General features: G+C 34.5%; 1 long non-coding RNA gene across 4 annotated transcripts in view; it reads right to left on the reverse strand.

Moving 5' to 3' along the window:
• LOC141584319 (uncharacterized) overlaps positions 1 to 25,895 on the reverse strand; it is a 630,894-nt gene that overhangs the window by 110,605 nt on the left and 494,394 nt on the right. For all 4 annotated transcript variants that reach the window (XR_012517309.1, XR_012517307.1, XR_012517308.1 and 1 more), the window contains one exon: positions 17,599 to 17,674. This is a non-coding gene — a long non-coding RNA (uncharacterized LOC141584319). The remainder of the gene's footprint in view (positions 1 to 17,598; positions 17,675 to 25,895) is intronic.

Consider the following 25,895-nt stretch of genomic DNA (forward strand, 5'->3'; position numbering starts at 1 on the left):
GAGGTTTTATTTCTTCAGATTCTTTTCAGAGGAAAGAAATCCCTTTTGCAATTCTTATAAAAAAGTCTAGTGTTGGAAATTTTCTTCAGCTTTTGTTTGTCCGGGAAAGACTTTCTCTTTCATATGTAAAAGATATGGTTGTTGGATAAAATATTCTTAAATGGCAGTTTATTTCTTTCAGTACATGGAAAACGTCTTCCCACACGTTGTTGGTCTTGTGGTTTTTGTTAGGATGTCTGCTCCCTGATGAATTGGAGCTGTTTTACAACTTGTTTCCTTCTTACTCTTATTCCTTTTGGAATCCTCTTTGAGAGTTTGGTCAATTCCTACCTTGAGGTAGTCTTACTTGGGTCAAGTTATGTATTGTTCTCTAACCTTCTTGTACCTAAATATTTGTCTGTTTTTCAAATTTTGGGAAGTTTTCTGTTTAAATAAACTTTCTACTTTTTGTTTTTTCTCACCTTTTTTTGTTTTTAAAGAAAAGCAATATTTCTTAGATTTGATCTTTTGAGGTAGTTGTCTATATCTTGTAGATGAGCTTTGTTCCTTTTCATTCTTTTTTTCTTTTTTCTCCTCTTATATGTATTACTGAATAGTCTGTCTTCATGCTCACTGCTTCACCGGTCCATTCTGCTGGTGAGAACCTCTAATGTATTTCTCAGTTCAGAAAATGTTTTTCTTAGTTAGAAGAGTTCTGTTTGATTCTTAAAATTATTTCAAACTCTTAGTTAAATATGTCTAATAAATGTATGGACTGCTTTTCTTTGTTTTCTTGGAAATCACTGAGGTTCCTTAAAACTGCTATTTAGAATTTTATTAAGAGCATTCACATATCATTGTCCTAGTGGAGTCAGTCACTGGTTCCTTGCTTTGTGCATTTGAAGAGTTCATAGTTTCTTGTTTCTTGTCTTTTCCTTGTAGATATACATCTATATATTTGCACTTAAGAATTATTTATTCCAGTCTTTCTGGGTTTTGTTTGTCTGCTTTTGGTATTATTTATTTATTTATTTATTTATTTATTTATTTATTTATTTTTTGAGACAGAGTTTCCCTTTATAGCCGAGGCTGAAGTGCTGTGGCACCATCTTGGCTCACTGTAACCTCCACCTCCTGGGTTCAAGCAATTCTCTGCTTCAGCCTCCCAAGTAGCTGGGATTACAGGTACCAGCTACTACACCTGGCTAAATTTTGTATTTTTATTATAGATGGGATTTCACCATCTTGACCAGGCTGCTCTTGAACTCCTGACCTCATGATCCCCCTGCCTTGTCCTCAAAAAGTGCTGGCATTACAGGCATAAGCCACCATGCACAGCCTGTTTTGTTTTTTTTGTAGAGTATGTTTGCTTAGTTTTTTTTTTTTTTTTTTTTTTTTTTTTTTTTTTTTTTTTTTTTTGTAATTTGTCCGTTGATGTTTTTATTTTTAGCCCAACTAGGTCACTGCCTCCTTTTCAGTACTTGATGGCCTTTAAGTCTAGGTTTGTCTAGTTCTAGTAAACAGTCATGTTGAAGGTCAGAATGGAAAGTTCCCAAAGTGGGTATTCCAATAGTGTGGGAAGGCTGGCTACAGGTGTGTGTTCAGGGGACCTGTGGAACAAACCTTCTACAATGTGATGTTTCTGAACAGCCACTCTGATTTGCCAACACCTTTGGCAGAGATAAAGAGCAGAGTTTCCACAGCAGGTGATTGTAGTCCTACCTCCCTCCTTTGTTTAGGTGATTCTCAGGGATATTCCTCCCTTCAGACACTGTTGGTGATTTCTGTGGGTTGAAGTAAGGACAGGTCTCCTGCCAGGGAATGATGGGGAAGTTGGCAGTCCATCTTAATCTTGTTTTTCCCTCTCTAAAAATCATGAGTTATAAAATTCTCATGCACTTGATGGGGGGCATTTTCAGGGTGGATGCATCATAAATATGGAAGTTTGATTCTCTTTCCATAGGCTTTGAGTCTTTTCACTTCCCTTTGGTTCTGGAAACTGTTTTATCCTCTTATCGGAGTTCTGGGATATTGCTGGTGATAATCTCAGCACTATGTATTTGTTTTTGGTTTTCTGTGGAGGAGATTTAAGCCAGCTTGCTTCTTTGTCACTGTTTCTGAACCAGAAGTCTTTCCAACAAGTAACTGTTGGATGTCTTTTTTATATGCCTATCAAGTTCTGATTTGAGTTAAATGTGGGATATGCAGTAAATAGTTTTCTAGAGAAAGTAAGTTAATTTATAATTTCAAATGGAGAATAAGAATGCTCAATTCAGTGTTATTGCCAAATGTGTTCATATTCTGTCCATATATTTCTCAGTGAATAAAGATAATGTAGCTCTGAGGCCTGAAAAATCTTATTTACAATCTCTTACCAAGTCTTTGATCTACCTTGGTATTCCATTTGTTTCCTTACTGCTAGTTGCTATACACCTCGAAGAGATGCTATAAGAATTTGTCTCTAATAATTATTTAAACACTTAGAAAACATGCCCATTTGTTGTTCTACAAGAGACAAGATGATAAATGCTGTGTGTTATATAAACTCTGTCTAAAATTGAGGTTCATGAATACCTTGAATACATATCGGAGAAACTGTGTTAGGACAGTGGTGATTCACACAATACTAAGGAAAACTTTATTCATTGCTTTTAACTTTTGGAATAATTTAAAGCAGAATGTGATCCATACTTATAATTACTTAGGAATATTTCTCAAAATTGTGAATGAATATTTGCATACATAATTAGAAGTGAGAAAATTACTAGTGATTTCCATATTACTCTCCTCTAGACAATGAGGGAGGATGTAGATAGTTATTAATACTTTTGTGAATCAAAGTAAATTAATTACAAATCTATTTTTGAGTACCTGAAGATACAATTAAATTTCAGTGACTAGCCAGTTGGTTCTTTTGGTAATTCTGCTCTTTGTTATGATCTTTTAAATGTATATTTTCTACACAGTTTCTTTAACATGGTGAAAGTAAAAGAAAGCTCCTCCATAATAAATACACTTTCATTTCCCTAAACAGTAGCTTTCATCAAAATGCCTGAGAGAGGACTGTGCAAACATTTTCCACTGAATATTTAAGCAAAAGACAATAGACTTGTCATTATCAGTATTGGATTAGTCCGTTTTCATGCTGCTGATAAAGACATACCTGAAACTGGGAACCAAAAAAGACTTAATTGGACTTACAGTTCCACATGGCTAGGAGGCCTCAGAATTATGGCGGGAGGTAAAAGACTATTCTTACATGGCAACAGCAAGAGAAAATGAGAGAGAAGTAAAAGCAGAAAAGCAGAAACGCCTAATAAACCCATCAGATCTTGTGAGACTTATTCACTATCACAAGAAAAGCATGGGAAAGACTGGCCTCCATGATTTAATTACCTCCGGGGTCCCTCCCACAACAGGTGGGAATTCTGGGAGGTACAATTCAAGTTGAGACTTCAATGGGGCACAACCAAATCATATTAAATATCATCATATGTTTTTGGCCACAGTCAGTTTTTCATAGCTTTTGTGCTTATTTCACTATCATTATTTTTTCCAACTGAGTTTGAGAAAACGAAAAAAGAAGAAAAAAGCTCTGGTCACTTAACTTTAGATTAATATAATTTGGTAACTTACTAGTAGTTAACCTTCATGCAATCTGTGAAGGTTATTCGATGTGAAGATATAAATGGCATGCTGGTAAGAGTTGTTGTAAAATAAAGTGAACAAGATCTACCCATGCCTCAACCCTGAAGAAGTGAGTATATCTAGGAAACATGAATCCAACCTTGAAAGTGAAAAATGTATTTACTAATTGCGACCAAATAAATTTGTCACACTCTTCCTCTTTTTAACATCCCATTTGGTGTAAAATTTTAAGGCCATTTAACTAATGGGTTTCCCTAAAAATATAAATCATTTTTGGTTTAAAATTTTGAACTTGGAATGCTACTGGTGTCCAGGTATTCTGATTTTTCAGCTTTCAAGGTCTCCCAGTTGTGAGTGATTAACTAATCAGTGACTTTCATAAAGCCTAGAATTCTCACGTCATAAAGTCTGAAATGCTCACAAAACAGAAAAAGAACCTAGGATTAACTCTTTGCTGCCTTAGCTGTCACTCAGTTCCTCCATTTCTTAACAATGGCTCCACATAGATTCATTTTATAAATTGAAATTCTTGTGAAGTTTCCTTTGAAGAAGTAATTCTGCTAATACGAAAATGCTGAAAACTACAGTTACAAACTACTGGGAGATTACTTACTCAGCAGTTTTGATGTTTTGCCAGAATCCAAAGGCCAGAACCTACAGACCTTGTTGACAGGTGTGACTGCCAGGTCAGAACAGAAGGGGATCAGGAACTCACATAGGAAATCGTTTGCTACAGAGCAGGTGGGCGTAAAATGTTAGAGCAGAATAAAGTCCTACTTTCTAGGCAGGGAGGTAAAGTTCCATCAGTTGGAGCACTAGGAAATGGAATTGACTTTGTTCTTATGTTCCGGTTAGTTTGGTCCCAGGGTGCAGGTTTTTTGATTTTATAAACACAAGTTAATTAAGGTTTGTTCTTTGTTGCAGAGCTGATGAGAATGTGCTCTTATTTGACAAGTTCTCCTAATGTGTTGTGCCATTTTGTTAAGTATTTAAACATATTATGGGTTACAGCGTATGGTTTAGATTGGTGGTACTCCAACTGTTGTGTACATTGGAATCAGCTGGAGGACTTGTTAAAAGGCAGACTTGCTGGGTTCCACCTCCAGTTTCTGATTCAGAAACTGGAGTCTGGAGTATGGTCCAAGATTGCATTTCTGAGTTACCAGTGATGCTTCTGCTGCTCTTCTAGGAATCACACTTTAAGAATGCATCACTGGTTTAGAAATGACAGGAATTCACTTTTTAGTTAAATGATTTCTATATGCCAGGGTAAAATTTTTTTTTTCCTAAATGACTTCTTTTTTTCTGCCTTAATCCCCATTCCCCCATCCTTTTTGTGGAAACTCTTAACACAATGACATGTGAAATTTGTGCCAAGATCAAAATTTTATCTTATAAAAAGGTATCTATAAAAATCCTATAACTAATAATGATGAAAAAGTGAAATCTTTTTTTCTAAAATCAGGACTAAGGCAAGTCTGCCACTGTCATCACTCCTATTTACATTATATTGAAAGTCTTAGCCATCAAAATAAGCTCTGAAAAGTAAAAAAGAAGGATGAAAATTGGGGAATAAAATCAACATACTGTCTCTTTTTTGCAGGAAACATGGCCGTATAAGTAAAAAACTTTGAAGAATTCACTGTAAGTAACAAATATGTTTAGAAAAGTTATAGACTACAATATCTAATTTAAAGGTCCTTTGTATTTCTACAAACTAGTAATAAATAATAAGAATTTAAATTGTATTAAAAAGTACTATTATAATAATATTCTCTAAAATGAAATACTTCAGTATGATCCAACTAACATTTGAATTATCTATATAATAAAAAGTAAAAAATATTTATTAAAAAATGAAAGTCATATATAAAAGGAGATATTCAATTCTAGAATTATTCAATATTGTCTGTTTTCAAAAGAATCCATAGATTTAATGCAATCACAATCAAATTTCTAGAATTATTTTGGTAGATATTAATAAACTATTCCTAATTCATAGTATATCTAGAGAGAGCAAGGGGATGAGATAAATGAAAAGGAATGAGAGCAGACAAAATAATTTTGAGGAAAAAAAACCCACAGAATTGGAGGACTCACACCACCCAATCTCATGAATTATCATAAAGATATAGTAATCATGGCAGTAGGTATGGTTAAAGCATCTATACATTGAGCCACATGTGATGGCTTGCAAATATAATCCCAGCTACTCAGGATGCTGAGATGAAAGAATCACTTGAGCCCAGGAGTTTGAGACTGGCCTGGACAGCATAGCAAGATCCCATATCAAAAAATAGTAAATAAATACTAAAAAGAATAGGAACATCAGTTAGAGGAACTACATAGAGAAAGAAGAACCTGCCCTATACAAATACAGCCAGCTGAACATGAAGAAACATGCAAAAGCAATTCAATGAAGAAAAAATGAATAATTCATAATGCCAATGCCAATAAAGAGAATCTTAGCCTATACTTCTCATTTCAGACTAAAAAAGACTTAAAATAGATTTTAAAACTAAATGTAAAACCTAAAAGTACAAAAATTCTAGAAAAAAGAGAAATATATCTGTATGACTTTGGTTAGGCAAAGTTTTAGATATGACACCAAAAGCATGATGAATAAAAGAAAAAAATTGATTGGACTTCATTAAAATTACAAATTTGGCATAGTGAAAGATAACTGTTTAGAGAAAGTAAAAGGCATACCACACTCTGAGAAAATTATTTGGAAATTATAGTTGATATGGTCAGGCTTTGTGTCCCCACCCAAATCCCATCTTGAATTGTTATCCCTGGGTGTTGAAGGAGCGACTTTGTGGGAGGTGACTGGATCATGGGGATGGTTTTTCCCAAGCTGTTCTCATGATAGTGAGTGAGTTCTCATAAGATTTAATAGTTTTATAAGTGGCATTTTTTCTTCCTTACTCTCACTCCTTCCTGTGGCCTAGTGAAGAAAGTGCCGGCTTCCCCCTCTTCTGCCATGATTCTAATTTTCTTGAGGCCTCTCCAGCCATTCAGAACTGGGAGTTAAATAAACCTCTTTCCTTTATAAATTACCCAGTCTCAAGTATTTCTTTATAGCACTGCAAAAACTAATTAATACATTAAATTGGTACTACTGAGAGTGGAGTATTGTTATCAAGATACATAAAAATGTGAAAGCAACTTTGGTTCTGGGTAATGGGCAGAGGTTGGAACAGGTTGGAAGGCTCAGAAGACAAGAAAATGTGAGAAAGTTTGGAACTTCCTAGAGACTTGTTCAATAGTTTTGACCAAAATGCTGATGGTAATATGTACAATGGAAGTCTGGGCTGAGGTGGTCTCAGATGAAGATGAAGAACTTATTGGACACTAGAGCAAAGGACACTCTTTTTATGCTTTAGCAAGGATACTAGTGACATTTTGCCCATGGCCTAGCACATTATATTTTGAGAGAAATAATTTAGGGTATCTGGCAGAAGAAATACCTAAATGGCAAAGCATTCAAAAGGAAGCAAAGCATAAAAGTTTGGAAAATATGCAGCCTGATCATGAGGTAGGAAAGAAAAAAAAAGCACCACTTTCTGAGGAAAAATTCAAGTTGGCTACAGATGTGTGCATAAGTAACAAAGAGCCAAATGTTAATTGCCAAGGCAATGTGAAAATTGTCTCCAGAGTGTGTCAGAGACCTTCACAGCAGCCCTCCTTCCATCACAGGCCCAGAGGCCTAAGAGGGAAAAATTATTTCACGGGCCAGGCCCAAGGACCCCCACTTTGTGCAGCCCCAGGACTGCTTTGTGTGCCAGATGCTCCAAGTCCAGCCATGGCTAAAAGAGGCCAAGGTACAGCTCTGGTCATTGCTTCAGAGGTTGTAAGGCCCAAGTCTTGGTGGCTTCCACTTGGTGTTGGGCCTGTGGGTGCACAGAAGTCAAGAACTAAGGTTGGAAACTTCAGCCTAGATTTCAGAGCATGGATGGAAATGCCTGGAAGTCCAGGCAGAAGTCTACTGTCAAACTCTCATGGATAAACTCTGTCAGAGCAGTGCAGAAAGGAAATGTGGGGCTGGAGTACCCATATACAGTTATCATGTAGGCACTGCCTTGTGGAACTGTGAGAAGGGGGCCACCATCCTCCAGATCCCAGAATGGTAGATCCACTGACAGCTTGCACTATACATCTGGAAAAGCCATAGGCACCCAATGCCAGTCTGTGAAGAAGCTGCCCAAGACTTTGTGAACCCAACCTTTGCATCAGCATGCCTTGTATGTGAGACATGGAGTCAAAGGAGAACTTTTCAGAGCTTTAAATGTTAATTACTGCCCCACTGGATTTTGGATTTGCATGGGCCATGTAGCTCCATTGTTTTGGCCATTTTCTCCCATTTAGAATAGGAGAATTTACCCAATGCCTACAATCCCATTGTATCTAGGAAGTAAGTAACTTTACAGGCTCATAGGTGGAAAGAACTTGCCTTGTCTCAGATGAAACTTTGGACTGTGGACTTTTGTGTTAATGCTAGAATGAATTAAGACTTTGGGAGACTGTTAGGAAGGTGTGATTGGTTTTGAAATGTCAAAGGGATATAAGAATTGGGAGGGGTCAGGGTTAAATGATAATGATTAGGCTTTGTGTCACCACCCAAATCTCAATTTAAATTATGATCCCCAGGTGTTGAGGGAGAGACCTGGTCAGAGGTAATTCGTCATGTCTGTGGTTTTCCTCATGCTGTTCCCGTGAGAGTGAGTGAGTTCTCATGAGATCTAATAGTTTTATAAATGGCAGTTTTTATTCATTTGCTCTCATTCTCTAATGCCACCTTTTGAAAAATGTGCCAGCTTCCCCTTCCCCTTCCTCCATTTTTGTAAGTTTCCTGTGGCCTCCTCAGCCATGTGGAATTGTGAGTCAATTAAAGCTCTTCCCTTTATAAATTACCCAGTTTCAGGTATTTCTTTATAACAGGCATAAAATGTAATAATACAATATTTCTGACAGAGGAGTTATATCTAAGATATAGAAATAATTGTCAAAGCACATCAATAAGAAAAATAAACAATGGACCAAATATGTGAACAGATACTTCACCAAGAAGATATCTGATGGTAAATAATTACATGAGTAGATGATCTGCATTATAATCTATTAGAGAAATGAAAATTAAAACCAAAAAGAATAACAAAGTGGACAAACCTCCATGACAACTGAAAAATGAAATATATAGTAGATAGATAGATAGATTACCAATATCAAGAATAAAAGGAGGACAATACAATAGTCCCAGCAGACATCAAAATAATATGAAAATACAATTGACTTACACATGAATTGTAAATGACCAGTTTTCAAAAGCACAAACCACAAAAACTTATCCATTATAAAATAGACAATTTGAATAGTTTTGTAACTAATAAAGACATTGAATGTTTAACTTTAAATCTCTTAAATAATAAATATCTGGGCTCAGCTGGTTTTACTAGAAGATTCTACCATATGTTTAAAGGAGAGTTAGCATTTCTACACAATATCCTGCAGAAAACAAAAGAGGAGGACATATTTCTCAATAGGTTTTATGAAGTCAGTATTACTCTGATACTAAAACCACATAAAGACAGTATAAAAATGTAGATACAAGTCTTTCATAGATAGAATCTCAAGATTCTTAAAAGAATATTAGCAAACTGAGTTTATCAATATATGAAAATAATTATACACCACAAGTAAGTGGTATTTATTCTAAGAACAGAACATTGGTTTGATATTTGAAAATCACTCAAAATAATCTATCATTTAACAGTCAAAAGAAACAACTTATGATTATATTAATGCAGAAAAATTTGCATTAATTCATCATTGCTTTATTTAAAAACTCTCAGTTAAAAATATAAAAACTGACTTATTACTATATACTAGCATTAAACACATATATACAAAACATTAAAAATATGATACAGTTTACAGTCACCAAAAAAAAATGTGTATAAGTCAAACAAAAAATATACATAACTGACTTTCACAAAAGAAAAATACTATAAAAATCTGGTAAAATAAATTAAGGAAAAATGCACTGTATTTATATTTTGGAAAACCCAACACAGTAAAGGCTTCAATTATTTTCTAACTGCTAGACACATTCAGAAAACACCCTGGAAAAATGTCTGTCAAAATGACAGCAGTTTTTAGTTATAAATAAGATTGTTCTAAAATTAATATTAAAAAAACCCCAAAACTTCTAGAATAACAATTTTGAAAATGAAGAATGAAGTGGAAGAAATTATTTCCCCTTATTTCAAGATTTATTATATAATTACAGTAGTCAATATTGTATGGTATTGGTGGAAATTTAGATATAATAGATTAATAAAGCTGTTCCAAATTCTGACACTTAGGAATTCATTGAGTGAAATACAAAATATACTTAAAAGCTTTGACAATAGACTAGATCAAGCAGAATAAAGAATCTCAGAACTTGAAGACCAAGACTTTTGAAAGAAGAAGCCAAAAATTGCCCATGAAGGTATAGTAAGATGAAAAAGCAAGTCAGTGGAACTTTGAAAAATGGCTTTTTCATTAAATCGTGCTAGAGCAATTAGACATTCATAAGCAACAACACTAATAACAAAAATTAAACTTGACGTACATCTGACACCTTGTATAAAATTAATGCAAAAGGAATTGGACAATTGAATACAAACTAAAAATATTTTAGAAGAAAGTAGAACACCTTCAGAATCTAGGATTAAGCAAAGAATTCTTAAGACATGATATCAAAAAAAATTCACAAAAGGAAAAAAGTGATTAATTGAACTTCATCAAAATTAAAAATTTTGTTCTGTGAAAGATCTTGTTAAGAGAATGAAACCACAAGCTACAGACTTGGAGAGAGTATTTGTAAACCAGATATATGAAGAACTAGTGTCTGTCTCTCTTTCTTTTGTCAATCAGTCAATCTATCTTTTAATCTATCTATCTAGTAAGCACATAAAATGATAAAATGATGGGGCAATACCATTAGTTATTAGAGAAATCCAAACTAAAACCATAATGAGATATCATTGTACACCTCTCAGAATGGCTAAAGCAAAAAATAGAGGCAATACCAAGTGCTAGTGGAGATGAAGGGAAACTGAATCATGTATACATTGCTGTGAGGAAGTCAAATGGTACTTCCATCCTGGAAACAATTTGGCAAATTCAAATTCTAAAGAAAAACATGCAATTATCCTGTGATACAGTGATTAAATTCCTAAGCTTAATCTAGAAAAACAAAGATTGTGTTTTTTCAAAAACTGTAATAGTCAAAAACTAAAAATGAATAAAAAATGCTTAAACATCTAAACATGTACATCTGTAATATGAAATACAATTCAGCAACAAAAAGGAAGAAACTATTGATAATCACAACAAATAGGTTGAATCTCCAGAGAATTATAATGAATGATAAAAGTCAATAACAACAAGTTATGTATTGTCCCATTCAATTTATAGAATATTCTTGAAATTAAAAATTATGAAAATGATTGGGGCTTTAAGATGGCTGACTAAATGTATCTGATACTTGCTTCTTCTACACAGAGGATCCAAAACAGTGAATAGATAGTTACACTTTAAATAGATCATCCAAGAGAGAATACCAGAATTCAACAGAGAAGTGATGGGAAGCACTAAAAACAAGGAAGGAAAGGGAAAAGAGGAAGCCTGTTTGGCCAGGATTGACTGGAAACTCTGGACAGGCTCCCTAATTCAGGAAAAGAGTAAGTGAAAAATACCTAATGATCCAAATTCCAATTATGAATCCTACAATTCTAGCCGTGAGATAATCCCTTGATGTTTGTGGGACCCGAGACTAAGGAAGCTGCCTGGAGACCAAAAGAGGTATTGCTTCAGAGGTGGCACATACTGGTTCCCACAAACTACCAAGTCCTAAGCAGTATGGTGCCATTTTGAGAGCTCAACCTGCACTAGACCACATCCTGCCCTGGGGTGCGATAGCCTCAGCATCTCTATATCCCTAGAGCCACATTGACACTCCCTCACCACAGCTGCCACCAACAGGGCCAACTGGCAGTGACCTAGCCCACCTACAGCATAGGGCAGCCACGCTTTTTCAAATGCCTAGAGGACAAATTCTACTGCCTGTAACCTCCACTGCTACAGACTTCTGTGGAGCTGAAGCATGAGTAAAGCATGTACCCCATTGGCACCTGCTGATGGCTGCTCCCACTGCAAGCAACTCTGCTTTCCTCAGTAACAGAACCACAGAACAGTGGCTGCTGTCGCCAACTAAGCACTCTACTAGGATCCTGGAATTACCCTGTTTCTGCCTGTAAAAACCAGTGCCTACATGTATCACTGAAAAGATTTAGGGTAAGTCTGTTCAGCTCAGTTCCACCCCCACCAGGTACCTAAACATGCCAACTAAGGACCTGGGGATCACCTAGCCCAGCCTACAATTTGCACCTGAGCATTCCTTTTAGCATATGAGGTCAGATCCACTCAACCTGTCACTACCACCACAGCTTACAAACCACTCACATGCAACAATTGTGGGCCTAAGGACTGGTGCACCCAGCCTTCTTTAGACACCACCACTACTAGTGCAGACTTCCTGGGTTTCAGAGGGTTTTCTTATCAGTGTTACTACTGTGTCCTGCTGACCAGGGGCTGAAATTAGCCTCGCTGGACCCACTAAAACCAGTGCCATCATATGCTAACCTGGTTCCAAGGACAGGCACTCTCAGCTCACTGCTGACACCATTGGAGCCTGATTGGCCACCAGGCATCGAAGTTTCCAGCAAAACTTCAACACAACCTCTAGTAACAACTACATCCTAAGCCACTGAGGAAATTAGACACCACTGATTCTATTTACAGGTGAAGAAATCATACAAAAACTCAATCAAAGCCAAAGTGCCTTACTTAATCAAAACCATACATCTTCAAGAAAACATCTTTCTCTACAAAAGCAAATTCAGAAAATTGGCAAAAGTGACCATTATACCAGATACACATATGTCAACATAAGCACACAAGAAACATTAATAATCAAGAAAATATGATACCTCCATAGGAACACAATAATTCTTGAGAAATAGATCTCAGAAAAAGAATTTAAAACATTAATTTTAAAGAAGCTCAGTGAGATACAAAAGAATACTGAGAATGTACAAAGAAAACATAAAAACAATTCAGTTATGAATGATAAATTTCCCAAAGAGATAGATATAAAAAACAAACAGAAATCCTGAAGCTGAAGAATTCATTGAATGAAATAAAAAATATATTTAAAGCTTCAACAATAGACTAGATCAGGGACAATAAAGAATCTCAGAACTTGAAGACTAAGCCTCTTGAAATAACCCAATCAGAAAAAAATTAAGAAGAAACAAAAATAAAAAAGAATGAGCAAGCTTCTGTAATATATGAGACACTATAAAGTCATCAAGTATTAAAATTTTACTATCCCAGAAGGCAAAAAGAAAGTAAAATTATTAGAAAAATTATTTAACAAAGTAATATGCTAACCTGGGACCAAGTACTGGCACAAAACACTTTCAAGCTTGGGGCGGGGTGGGGCTAGGTGGTGGGATAGCAGGGTGTGGGGAGATTTAGGAGGGATAACATTAGGAGAAATACCTAATGTAGGTGACAGGGGGGATAGAGGCAGCAAATCACCATGGCGTGTATATAGCTGTGTAACAATCCTGCAAGATCTGTACATGTACACCAGAACTTAAAGTATTATATATATATATATAATTTAAGCATCCAAATATACCTTCAAAGATCTCTAACAAGATACAATTCAAAAAAATCTTGTTAACAGCACATTTTAGTTGAACTGTCAGAAGTTAAAGACAAAGAGATAATTCTAAACACAGCAAGGAAGACGTATATAGTCACTTATAAAAAGAAAAAAAACCAATCGGATGAACTCTGAATTTCTCAGCAGAAACCCTACAGGCCGGGGGGAACTGAGTGACATATTCAAGTACTGAAAGAAAACAAGTGCCTGTCAAGAACATTAAAAATCATCCTTCATAAATAGAGGGGAAATGAAAGATTTCCCTCACAAGCAAAAGCTGAGGGAGTTTATTACTAGACTGACCCTATCAGAAATGCTAAGACAACCCTACACCCAGAAATGATGAAACAGTAACTACCATCATTTAAAAAAACAACATGAAAATATAAAAGTCAGTGGTTAGTGAAACACAAAAACAAGAAAAAAAACATTATGTCATCGCTATAGACTAACACAAAACCACAATGCTAAGCAATGAGAGAGAAAGAAAAGAACAAATGACATGCAAAACAAGCAGAAATCAATTTTAATGGTAGAAGTAAGCTCTCACATACTAATAATAACCTTGAATGTAAATTGTTTTGAATTTTCACTTAAAAGATACAGACTAATAGAATAGATTTTTAAAAAGTTCCCAGCCATATGCCATCCACAAGAAACTCATCTCATCTGTAAAGACAAACACAGACTGAAAGTAAAGGGATGGAAAAAGATATTCTACGCAAATGGAAACCACAAGTGAACAGGAGTAGCTATGTTTATAACAGATAAAACAGACTTTAAAGCAAAAACAGTAAAAGGATGGAAGAAGGTCACTATATAATGATAAAGTCATCAATTCAGTAAGAGGATATAGCAATTCTAAACATTTGTGCATCCAACACCAGAGCATCCCTATATATAAAGCAAATATAACTATTTCTAAAGGGAGAAATACACTGCAATAAAAAAGCAGTTGAGGAGCTCAACATCCCAACTCATGGCATTACACAGATTATCTAGATAGAAAGTTAACAAAGAAAAAGTGGATTTAAACTGTACATTAGAGCAAATGGACCTAATAGATACTTACAGAATATTTAATCTAACAGCTACAGAGCTCACATTCACATTCTCATCAGTACATATAAATATCATTCAGGATAAATCATATATTACATTACAAAACAAGTCTCACAAATTTTTATAATTTTAACTTTTATTTTAAGTTTAAAGGTACATGTATAGGTTTGTTACGTAGGTAAACTTGTGCTATGAGGATTTCTATACAGATTTTTTTGACCCAGGTATTAAGCCTAGTAACTATTGGCTGTTTTTTCTGATCCTCTCCCCTCCTCCCACGCTCTACCTTCCACCCTCTGATAGGCCCTAGTGTCTGTTGTTTCCCTCTATGTGTCCATGTGTTCTCATCATTTAGTTCTAACTCACAGCTGAGAGTATGCGGTATTTGGTTTTCTGTTTCTATATTTGGTTTGCTAAAAAGAGTGGCCTCTAGCCCTATCCATGTTCATGTAAAGAACATAATATCATTCTTTTTTTATGGATGCGTAGAATTCACATATCTTTATCCAATCTATCATTGATGGGCATTTATGTTGATTCCATGCCTTTGCTATTGTGAATCATGCTTTAATGAACATATGTGTGCATGTGTCTTGATGGTAGAACAATTCATATTCTTTTGGGTATATACCCAGTAATGGGAAAGCTGGGTTGAATGGTAGTTCTACTTTTAAGTCTTTGAGAAATACCACACTGTTTTCCACAGTGACTGAAATAATTAACGTTGCCATCAACAGTGTATAAGCTTTCCTTTTTCTCCGCAACCTCACCAGCACATATTATTTTGGGGCTTTTTAGTAATAGCAATTTTAACTGGTGTGAGATGGTATCTCATTATGGCTTTGATTCACATTTCTCTAATGATCAGTAACGTTAAACTTTTTATCATATGCTTATTGACTGCACATATGTCTTCTTTTGATCCAGCATCTATAAGCAACATAAACCAATTTACAAGATAAAAACAGCTTCATATAAAAGTGGGCAAGGGACATGGAAAAATATTTCAAAATTGAAATTATATTAAATATCATCTCAAACTACAATGAAATAAAGCTATAAATCAATAACAAGAACTTGGCAAACTGTACAAGTACATGGAAATAAACAACATGCTTTTGAATGGCCATTAGGTCAAGGAAAAAATGAAGAAGTGAATAAAAATATTTCTTGAAACAAACTAAAATAAAAACACAGCATACAAAAAACCTATGGGATATTGCAAAAGCTGTGCTAAGAGGGAAGTTTATAGCAATAAACACCTACATCAAAAAAGAAATATTTCAAAGAAACAATTTAATGATACACCTCTAGGAACTAGGAAAGCAAGAACAGATCAAAGCCAAAACTAGTAGAAGAAAGGAAATAATAAAAATCAGAGTAGAACTAAACAATATACAGACAAAACACAAAACAAAGGATCAATAAAATTAAAAGTTTGTGTTTAAAAAGATAAACAAATGTATAATCCATTTGCTAAACTAACAAAAAGGAGAGAATACCCAAATAAATTCAGAAATGAAGTAGGAGGTGTTACAACTGATAACAGACTGACACATCTGAAACTATGATGAACAACTATTCTTCCAACAAATAAAAGTCCAGGATGACAGAGCTTCACTGCTGATTTGCACCAAAGTTTCAATGACGGACTAACAACAAATCTCAAATTGTTTCAAAAAATTAAATAGGAGAGAATTATCCCTAACTCATTTTATGAGGCCAGAATTACCTTAACACTGAAAACAAATGACATAACAAAAAAGAGAACTGAAAGCCAATATCCCTAACGACTGTAGATACAAAACTTTCAACAAAATACTAGAAAAATGAATCCAACAGCACACTCGACATAATACCCCATGATCAAGTAGTACTCATTCAAGTTTCATACTTTAACAATAAATATGATACATAATATCAACAGAATTTAAAAAAAAGTGAGCCTGTCAGTAGACATATAAAAAGCTCTTGATAAAATTTAACATCTTTTCATTATGAAACTCTCAACAAACTAAGCACAGAAACAACATAGCTCAACATAGTAAAGGCTATATAGGACAAATCCACTGTTAACATGACACCAAATGAGGAAGAGCTAAAAGTCATTATCTGAGAATGAAACAAAACAGGATATCCATGTTCAGTACTTTAATTCAACAAAGTACTGGAAGTCCTAGCCAAAGCAATCAGGCAAAAGAAAACAATAAATGGCATTCAAATAAAAGAAATCAAACTTTCCCTTTTTACTGATAATATGGTCTTACATCTGCAAAATCCTAATGACTCAGTAAAGTTTCAGGATGCAAAGTCAACATACAAAAATTGTTACTGTAGAGAGTAAAGAGACACCTGAGGCAGGTAAGAGTATGTGTGGGGGTGAGGGTATGAAGGGAGGCTTTTTGATAGGTACAAACATACAGTTAGATAGAAAACAAATGTTTTAATGTTTGAAAGCAAAGTAGAATGATTATAGTTAGCAACAACATATTGTGTATTTCAAAGTTGCTAAGAAGAGAACTTGAATGCTCTGAAAAAATAAAAATGAAAAGTACTTAAGGTGATGCATACCCCCAATATCCCGACTTGATCATTCCAATTCTAAGCATGTAACAAAAATCACATGTACCACATAAATGTGTAGAATATTATGAATTTAAAAAATCTTCCAAAAAGTTACAGCAATGGAAAATGGTTAGTAGTTGCTAGTGGCTAAGGAGGAAGAGAAGGGAAGTAGATGTGGCTAAAATTGGGCAACATGAATTACCTTTTGGTGATGAAACTCTTCTGTACCTTTACTGTATCAGTGTATGTTGATGATGATATTATAGTGTAATTTGCAAGATGAAACCATTTGGGATACTGGGAAGATGGAGCAAAATGACTCTCTGTACTACATCTTATAATCACATGTGAATATGCAGTTATCTCAAAATGAATGGTTAATTGAAGATAGCAGTTGTATTTCTATACACAATTAACAATTCCAAAACAATACAGAATACAACTGAATTCACAACAGCAAGAAGAAATATGTAGTAACAAAATTAACAAAAAGTACAAGAGAATTTATTACTTATACACAGAAAGTGACAATATACTGTTGAGGTAAATAAAAGAATACTTACATAAATGAAGGAATATTTTGTATTCACGGGTTGTAGCACTCGATATTGTCAATATGGCAATTGTCCCCAAATTTATCTGTAAATTCAACATAATACCTATTATAAGCTCATCCAAATACTTATATGAAAATATAAAATATCTAGAATAACCAATTTTTTAAAGTTGGAGGACTTCCACTCCACATTCCACTCTTTAAAGTTGTAGTTATCAAGTTAGTATGGTACTAGCATAAGACTAGAAATGTAGATCAAGATATCTATACTGATTAAAGTGAGAGTCCAAAAAGAAATCATTATATTTATGGTCTATTGATTTTCAACAAAGGATACAATTCAACTCACTGGGAAATCATACACTTTTCAAATAAAGATGCTGGAAAAATTGGATATTCAGGAACAAAAAATACATGATAGACAACAACTGTGTAATTCACAGTCTTTTCAATCACACAGAGAAGGTTTAAAATTTGATTTTGTATTTAATAATAAAGTCAGTACATTTCAATAGCTTTGTATCATAACTATATTATTTGGCTATAACATAATTGAAATAGACAAAATTTCTGTATGTTTACATGCTAAGAAACAATATTTCCAAAGAATCTCTGAATAAATTGGAAAAGGAAAATGATCAAAAAGAATTATTAAAATGCTACTTATAGAAAATTGGATACAGTTAAATTAGTATCTTGAGTGAGAGCCTGGAGATTTAAAAATCTTATGTAAAAAAAAATCAATGGATGAATTATCTATTTTGACTCAGAAAAAGACCAAAAGAAAACATGGATAAAATAGACGGAATAAAATGATTAAAACTGAAAAGATTAATTACATATATAACAAATGTGTAAGAGTGAAAATGAAAAAAAGCAACAGTAGGTTCTTTGAAAAGCTTCATAAATAGTCAGTTGTGTAAAAATTGACTAAGAATATAAAAAAGAGAGCTGGAGATGAGATATAATTAAAAATTATGCATGAATACAGATGTGGCAAATGTTAAAAAGATACAAGAAAATTTGCTTCAATGTATTTGAACATTTATGTAAAATCAACAAATAAAACAGATATAATTAATATATATAATAAAGAAGCACCATAAGAAAACAAAATATGGATAGACATAGTTATTAAAGAAATTAAATTATTTCAACTCTTTCCACAACAAGAACTCTAGGCACAAAGGGTATTATTAAACAATTTAGTATATTTATTCTGGCAAATTATTCTACTTTCACAAAACCACTCTCGAATGTAGAAAAGAAATGAAAACTTATTAATGCATTTTTTTTTAAACTTGCTTAACTTTGATTCCAAAAACCTGATGAGGAGAATTCTAAAAGGAAATTTACTGGGAAATCTCACTTATGGATATAAATACAAATATACAGAACAAAATTTTAATCAACTGAATGCAACAATATATAACAAACATCATTTACCATTATCAATATATTAATAGTTTAACTTACAAATGAAAGTTGTTTAATGATAAATTAACTGAGTAAAACAATTTAATTAGCTTCAGTGAAAGCAATTAAGTTCTACATCCTCTTACAATAAAATCTGTAGCAAAATATTAATAAAATAGTAACAAAAAGAACATCATTAACCTATTTAAAGGTATCCACAAAAACCTATAGCAAATGTCTTGTTTAAAGATTAAATGTTAAAAAATGGTTCTGAAATCAGAAATGAATCAAAGCTGCCTCCTTTAACAACTTTTCTCTGTATTTATACTGAAGTCCCTAGGCAACTTTGTTGGGCAAGACAAAAGAAAAAACCCATTGCTTACAGATTCTTATTTCAAAATAATTGTAAAAGATGCTGTAAAATATTCAAGCATATGTTAATATACTGATAATATTAATAAAACAATGAAAATTAAAAGTAACCTTTAAGACAGATTAATGTACCAGACCCACCATGTATTCGTATGGCGGTAGAATCAGACCATCTTTGATTTCAGACCAGACTGGCTCTACAGGATCCCTTTCTTATTGTTCCCTTTCTCAGCTATAAATTATAGATAACATGTTTGCCTTGAAAAGTTGTTTCAATGATAAAATAATATAATGCACATCATGCAACTTATTCACAATATATAATTGTTTATTTGACTAATATTATTAGTATTAATTGCAGGTTTTTCTTGGTTTCCTTTGCCACAATTCAATCACCTGGGTAAAATATTTCATTTAAATGTAAATGTCCATACTGTAATTTCCACATTTGTAAATCTCAGAAATAAAACAAATTTTAAAGTAAAATAAATATTTGTTTTCCTTTACCTATGAATATAATTCAGCAAATTATGATTGATTTTTACCATTTTTCAGAAAACATAAAATTGGCAACAAAAATGCTAATTTTTGTATTTGCTTCAATATTGGGTAGAACGTGCAACTGTAAATGTAAAAAGATAGATGACTTATTTCCTATCCTGTCTGCCTTTCCTCCTGACTACTCAAGAGATTGGTCTAGTTTCAGTCTGCTAGTGCAGCTGCTCAGCTGGCCAAATTCCTTAGTATACAGATGGGCATGTGGAACCTAATCCAGGCATCCCTTAAAATGCCACCAGTACATATTTTTCTTTTGCAGCCAAGTTTCTAAACAGCTCAACTCACACCCCCTCTTTCATGCTCATCATCTTGGTCATTGCATTTGCTATAATACTCCTGCTGTATCATCTTTTAACCTCCATATTGCTCATAGCTGATTATCTTCGCTTTCACTCCATCATAGTTATAGACCCCTGTTCTATGGCCATAACCTCCAACCATATGGGATCTTTTCTGCCTCCTTCTGTAGGAGATACTGTCACTTGGCTTTATAATCCAAGGTAATACTGGAGAAATAAAATCAATTTGGAAAAATTTGCAGTGAGCTAAACCATACAAAAATGTCTGGTTTTGGGGTATAAATGTAAGTTATATATGGCCCTAAATCAAATGTATGCACAGGTTGGTGCATCCCAAAATCAGCAACACTAAAAGTCTAACAAAAATTTCCCCTTCTAGTCATAGTCATTGTAGTCTGTAACTGACTTTGACATCTTCTCCCTTACCCTACCTTTTAGGGAAAGGGAGGTAAGATAAATAAAGAAAGATAGCCAATTAAATGACCCATTCATTCTAAAGCCTATACTCCTACACTACTTTGGGAGACGGTTGCATGTGCAGTGCCAGATCTTTCTATTTTTGAAGAGAAATCTGCTATTATATGTGAAATATCCTAAGGTTTTAATGTTTACAAGTTATTAAGAGTCTTTGAATCTTGCTGCAAGCCCAATAAAAAGACACACAAGGACTAAGTCTGATCAGTGTACTACCAATTTGAAGCCTCTATTTCAGGAATTGACCTAAGGACAATGTCTGTTTTCTACCTTCCCATCTCAAGGGACATTTAAGCTTCCATAATTGAGTTCTGTTTTTATTTTGAGTGCAAAAATATAAACATGTAACAGTTATATCTCCATATTTCCTTTAAAAGGTTTAAGGATGGGTGAGATTACTTTTGTTTAGGCTAGTGATGACTTTAGACTCCTTAAGGTTTATCATCAGTTTATACTAAAAATCCTTGGAATGCTGTTTGCAGCATTAATGTTTTATGTAAGTTAGAAAAATGATCCATTTCTGGTTGCTAGGATTTGCTACTAGTATTGTTGTTTTCTGGTATACCTCAGTTTGCTCCTGAGTACAAATTATATCATTATCATGCTTTAAGGCATTCCAGACCTGTGCAATGAGAAAAATGTCCTGGCAAGAAGGAACAAACACAAATGAAGCAGTATATATTCACTGGTTTCACAGATTCATAGATGTTCCTCACTGCACAAAAGAAGGGCTCATGACTTCTAAATTCAAATATATTCTAAATTAAACTGTTATACCTAAGGCAAAATAACAACCACTGATATAATTCAAGGAAAAGTCTTTCAGGAAATTCATTGATTGGCAGGTGTAAGAACTTTTGATGGGTCTCCCACTTCATTTAGTTCAAAAAGGAAGGATCTCAAAGTGACTGAATAAAAACCTAATATTAGTCAATCATGGGATGTTTGAAATATGCAGTGCATTAGAATAAGCCAAGTCTGACAGGCCAGTTTTATTTTATTTTTTTAAATTTAAGAAAGATTTTATTCTTTAGAATATAATAACCTAAATAAAATATTAGATGAAGATACTAACTTTGTGGTTAATGTGTTTGGGGAGTTTTTATGCTACTTTCTTATGACCACTGTTCATGTAGACTTGCAATTTTAAAAGTTCATTATCATCTCTACCTCTAAGACTTTGACTAGTAAAAAACCATCTTAGCAATTCTTCTCCCAAAGCGTCTTATTGAAACATTCATTTTTGAAATTTCAGAGGATTCTGAGTTCAGTGCAAGTCTCCCATTTCTTTATTTTGAATAATTATGCTGAAGACCTGGAATAAATATCAAATGTTGTCTTTAGATTAAGAATGTGAGCTGTATGTAAACACTTAAATCCCACAAAATAAGTCCAGTTCACCCAACAGCTTCCATACATGTATAACAATAATAAATTAAAATGTACCCTCTTCTTTACTTCCAAAATACACGTATTGGATAACAGACTAAATTAAAATGAACACAATGGAGTTTTAATGCTATAGATATATGTCAATCTCATGTTCAGTTAGTAAGTTCAAGAGAACATCATATTGGGTTCAATGTTCTACTCAGTCTGGGAATGGTTCTATAAGTCAGAAAATGAACTGACTGACAAAGCAAAATGTGTTGCCCAAGGTGAAGAAGGATACAGAAAGCATGTTCTTTGGTGGAAGATTCCAACAGTAGTGACTGGGAGTAGAGAGGGTTTCCCTCTTCAGAACATTACGGCTGTCTTGAAATACTGATGCGATACTAGCGATGGGATACACCTGATGATTCTGAATTGCTCTAGCAAGCAGAATTAGTATCAAAGGTTACCTGGATACATATCTTGACTTCTATAAGGAAAAAAATTCCTAATCATTAGAAGTGGTTAGCCACAAAATGGACCACTTTGTGATATATGCAATTTCATATTTCAAAATGTTCTGCAAAACTGGACAACTATCTGGATTGCAGCTATGATTCCATCGGAAGATAAAATGTACAGCGCCTTCCTCCTCTAGCTTACTGTGAAATTCTTCTTCTAAAGTCATGTTTACTAGTATCTAGTCTCTCTGTCTTCTTTTCTGAGAGACATATCCTTTGCCTATGGCCATATCCTTCCAACCTTGTCTCCATCACTAATAAATTTCAGTGCAAACTGGGTACAGTGTAATTCCATGGGGTCCATTATGCTAATATACTTACTCCCTGATGTTACCAACAACGTATTACTTTACAGAATACATATTCCTTAATCTAGAATGATTCAAAACTTGGCTAGGCACAGTGGCTCACTCCTATAATACCAGCACTTTGGGAAGCCAGGGCAAGCTGATCACCTGAGGTCAGGAGTTCGAGACCATCCTAGCCAACATGGTGAAACCCCATCTATACCAAAAAATACAAACAAACAAAAATAGCCTGGGGTGGTGGTGTGTGCCTGTAGTTCTAGCTATTTGGGAGGCTGAAGCAGGAGAATCACTTGAACCTGGGAGGCAGAGGTTGCAATGAGCCAAGATTGCACTACTGCACCCCACTCTACATGACAGAGCAAGCAAGACTCTGTCACACACACACACACACACACACACACACACACACACACACGCACACACACTCATTGAGTATCTATTTAAGTGCTTTAAAAGCTTAGTTATTTAATGTTTACAATTTGCCAGTCACCAGGCTGAATGTTTTGATAAGCAGGATTAACATGACCTTCACAGACTGTTAAAGAGGTAAGTGACCTCTGATCCCCTTTAAAGTATACAAACTCCAAAGTGACTGATTTCATTATACTAATTGTCTAGACAAATATTTAGCTTCAACGTATTTAATTGTACTTTGTATAGGTTTCTACAGATTAATGCTTAAATTCTAAGTGTCCCTAAATTTTGGGATTTTGTGTAGTTGCCACAAGTGTACTTGATTCAAGTACAGTTGATAAAAGTCACAGATAAATTATATTAATTCTTATAATTAGCCTTTATAACTGTAAAGGCAGAATTATTCTTATTTATAATAGATCCTCAATCTCTATAACCACCTCCTTAGAGTAATAGTACTGTTGAGCTTTTTTGAGAAGCTTTACCTATTTTTTTAAATGCAGGAGTGGTTATTTTTTATATTTCTGAGGCCATTCTTGGTTGTTTGGAGAGCTACCTGGCAATTCTGTTCATGTGTATTTCTGCTGGCCTGGTGCAGAAAGGTACAAACAGTGAAACCATTGGAGTAGGTTATTAGTGCATTTTGCCATGGTATTATTTACACCTCTGCCTCTTATTAACATAGGGCTTCTTCAAGTCATTATAACATATTCCTGAACTTGTTCATTTGCCAGGTTGAAGCAGAAGCCAATGCAATGTGTTGCTAAGCTCTGACAATCTCTCCTGAGACCAAATTTCAAATATGTATAAAACCCAACTCCTATAAATTGAATGATTATTTATCAATATATCATCTTTTATGTATTTTGGAATCTTATTTAATTATTTCAATCTATATGTATTAAGTTCTGACAGATTATACCAAGAACATTATTGCCATGTAAAAGTAAATGATGCTGGCTATAAGCGGTGGCTCATGCCTATAATCCCAGCATTTGGGGAGGCCAATGTTGGCAAATCACTTGAGCCCAGGAGTTCAAGACCTGCCTAAGCAAAATAGTGAAACCCCTGTCTCTACAAAAAAGAGAAAAAAATAGTTTGGTGTGCTGGCGTGTACCTGCAGTAACTGAAAAGTCAGGCTGCAGTCAGCCATAATCATGCCACTGCACTCCAGGCTGGGAGACAGAGCGAAATCCCATCTCAAAAAATAAAGAAAGAAAAAGAAAAAGACAAGAAAAGAAAGTAAATGCTGCTAATGTTTCAGAGAATCATTGTATCAAGTGTAGCAGATGTGGCAGGCACTCGGTGGATTTTTTTCAGGTTTCAAATCATATCGTTTTCTAAAATACTCATCCACTCACAAACACATTCTAACCACAACATAAAAAGCAAGTGTCTGGTCAGAATGACTCCTGTTTTTCAGTTGGTATAAATTTATCTTCTCTTAAAATATGGAGATATTCCTCAAGGTGCCTATATTGTTCTCATGCCAGGGTATCTGTACTGAGAATAGTTATTTCTTTTAGAGCATTTGTTAGTATTACAACTGTAATTAATCTCTTCATTTACAAATGTTCAGCATTCGCATGTACCATTTTAATGATATGAAAGTACCATATATTAAAATTTTTCACAAGTCTCCCTGCCTTGCTACTTTATCCGATTGTGACACATGAACCGACAATATCAGCATCACCTGGGAGCTTGTTAGACATACAGAATATCAAGGCCCATCCCAGATCTCCACCAGTCAAGGTCTCGTCAGTAAGAAAAAGATAAAACTTGCATTTGTAAATAGAACATAATATTAAGAATTAAGTAGAATTAATTAAAGATGCTGCATAGATAAATTTTTAAAGACAAAAAGAAGACACTAAGCTATTACAGATGTAACAACTGAAAGACGCGGCTCCAATCCAAGGGCTAAATTATTAAATCTTAGGAGTATGAATAGACTCCATGGAGGTAACAGAAGAGGGATGCTGGTAGCTGATACTGATGTTAAAGTGATGTTAAACTTGAAGGAGGGGCTCCACTGGGTTGGGACCCTTCATAAGGGGCAACCGGCACTGGCATCTCAGCTCAAGAAGCAGCCTGCATGAATCTGATCATCACGTCTCTCAGAGGGGAACTCTTAGGGACTAGTGCTGGTTTTCTATGATGGAGCAAGAATGCAATGAGACTAGTTCCACAAATGTTCGAAAGTATAAACCAAATTCAAGTGTTGCTACAGGAAAGAACTGTACTGCCGGTATGAAACACTATTGTTAAAATGACATTCAAAGGAGCATGAAGCAGGCAGGGAGCCCAGAGAAAACAAACAGGAAGGAACAGATTTCCTCTTTCTTCATCCTTGCAGTCTTCATCCAGTGCTCAGCTGTTAGAGTCTAACACAGACCAACTTGGCAAAACAGAAATGTTAACTGAAGAGCCCTAGCTTCATCATCAAAACACAAACTATAGAAGGGAGGCTATGGAGACAAGAGTGATGCCATCTTCGATACTAATCTGCTATTTGGACTTCTGATTAACCCCAGTCACCTGAATGCCTCCTAATTCCTATTTTATTTA

This window comes from Saimiri boliviensis, chromosome 4 (assembly GCF_048565385.1).
Source record: "Saimiri boliviensis isolate mSaiBol1 chromosome 4, mSaiBol1.pri, whole genome shotgun sequence".
Lineage (NCBI taxonomy): Eukaryota > Metazoa > Chordata > Mammalia > Primates > Cebidae > Saimiri > Saimiri boliviensis.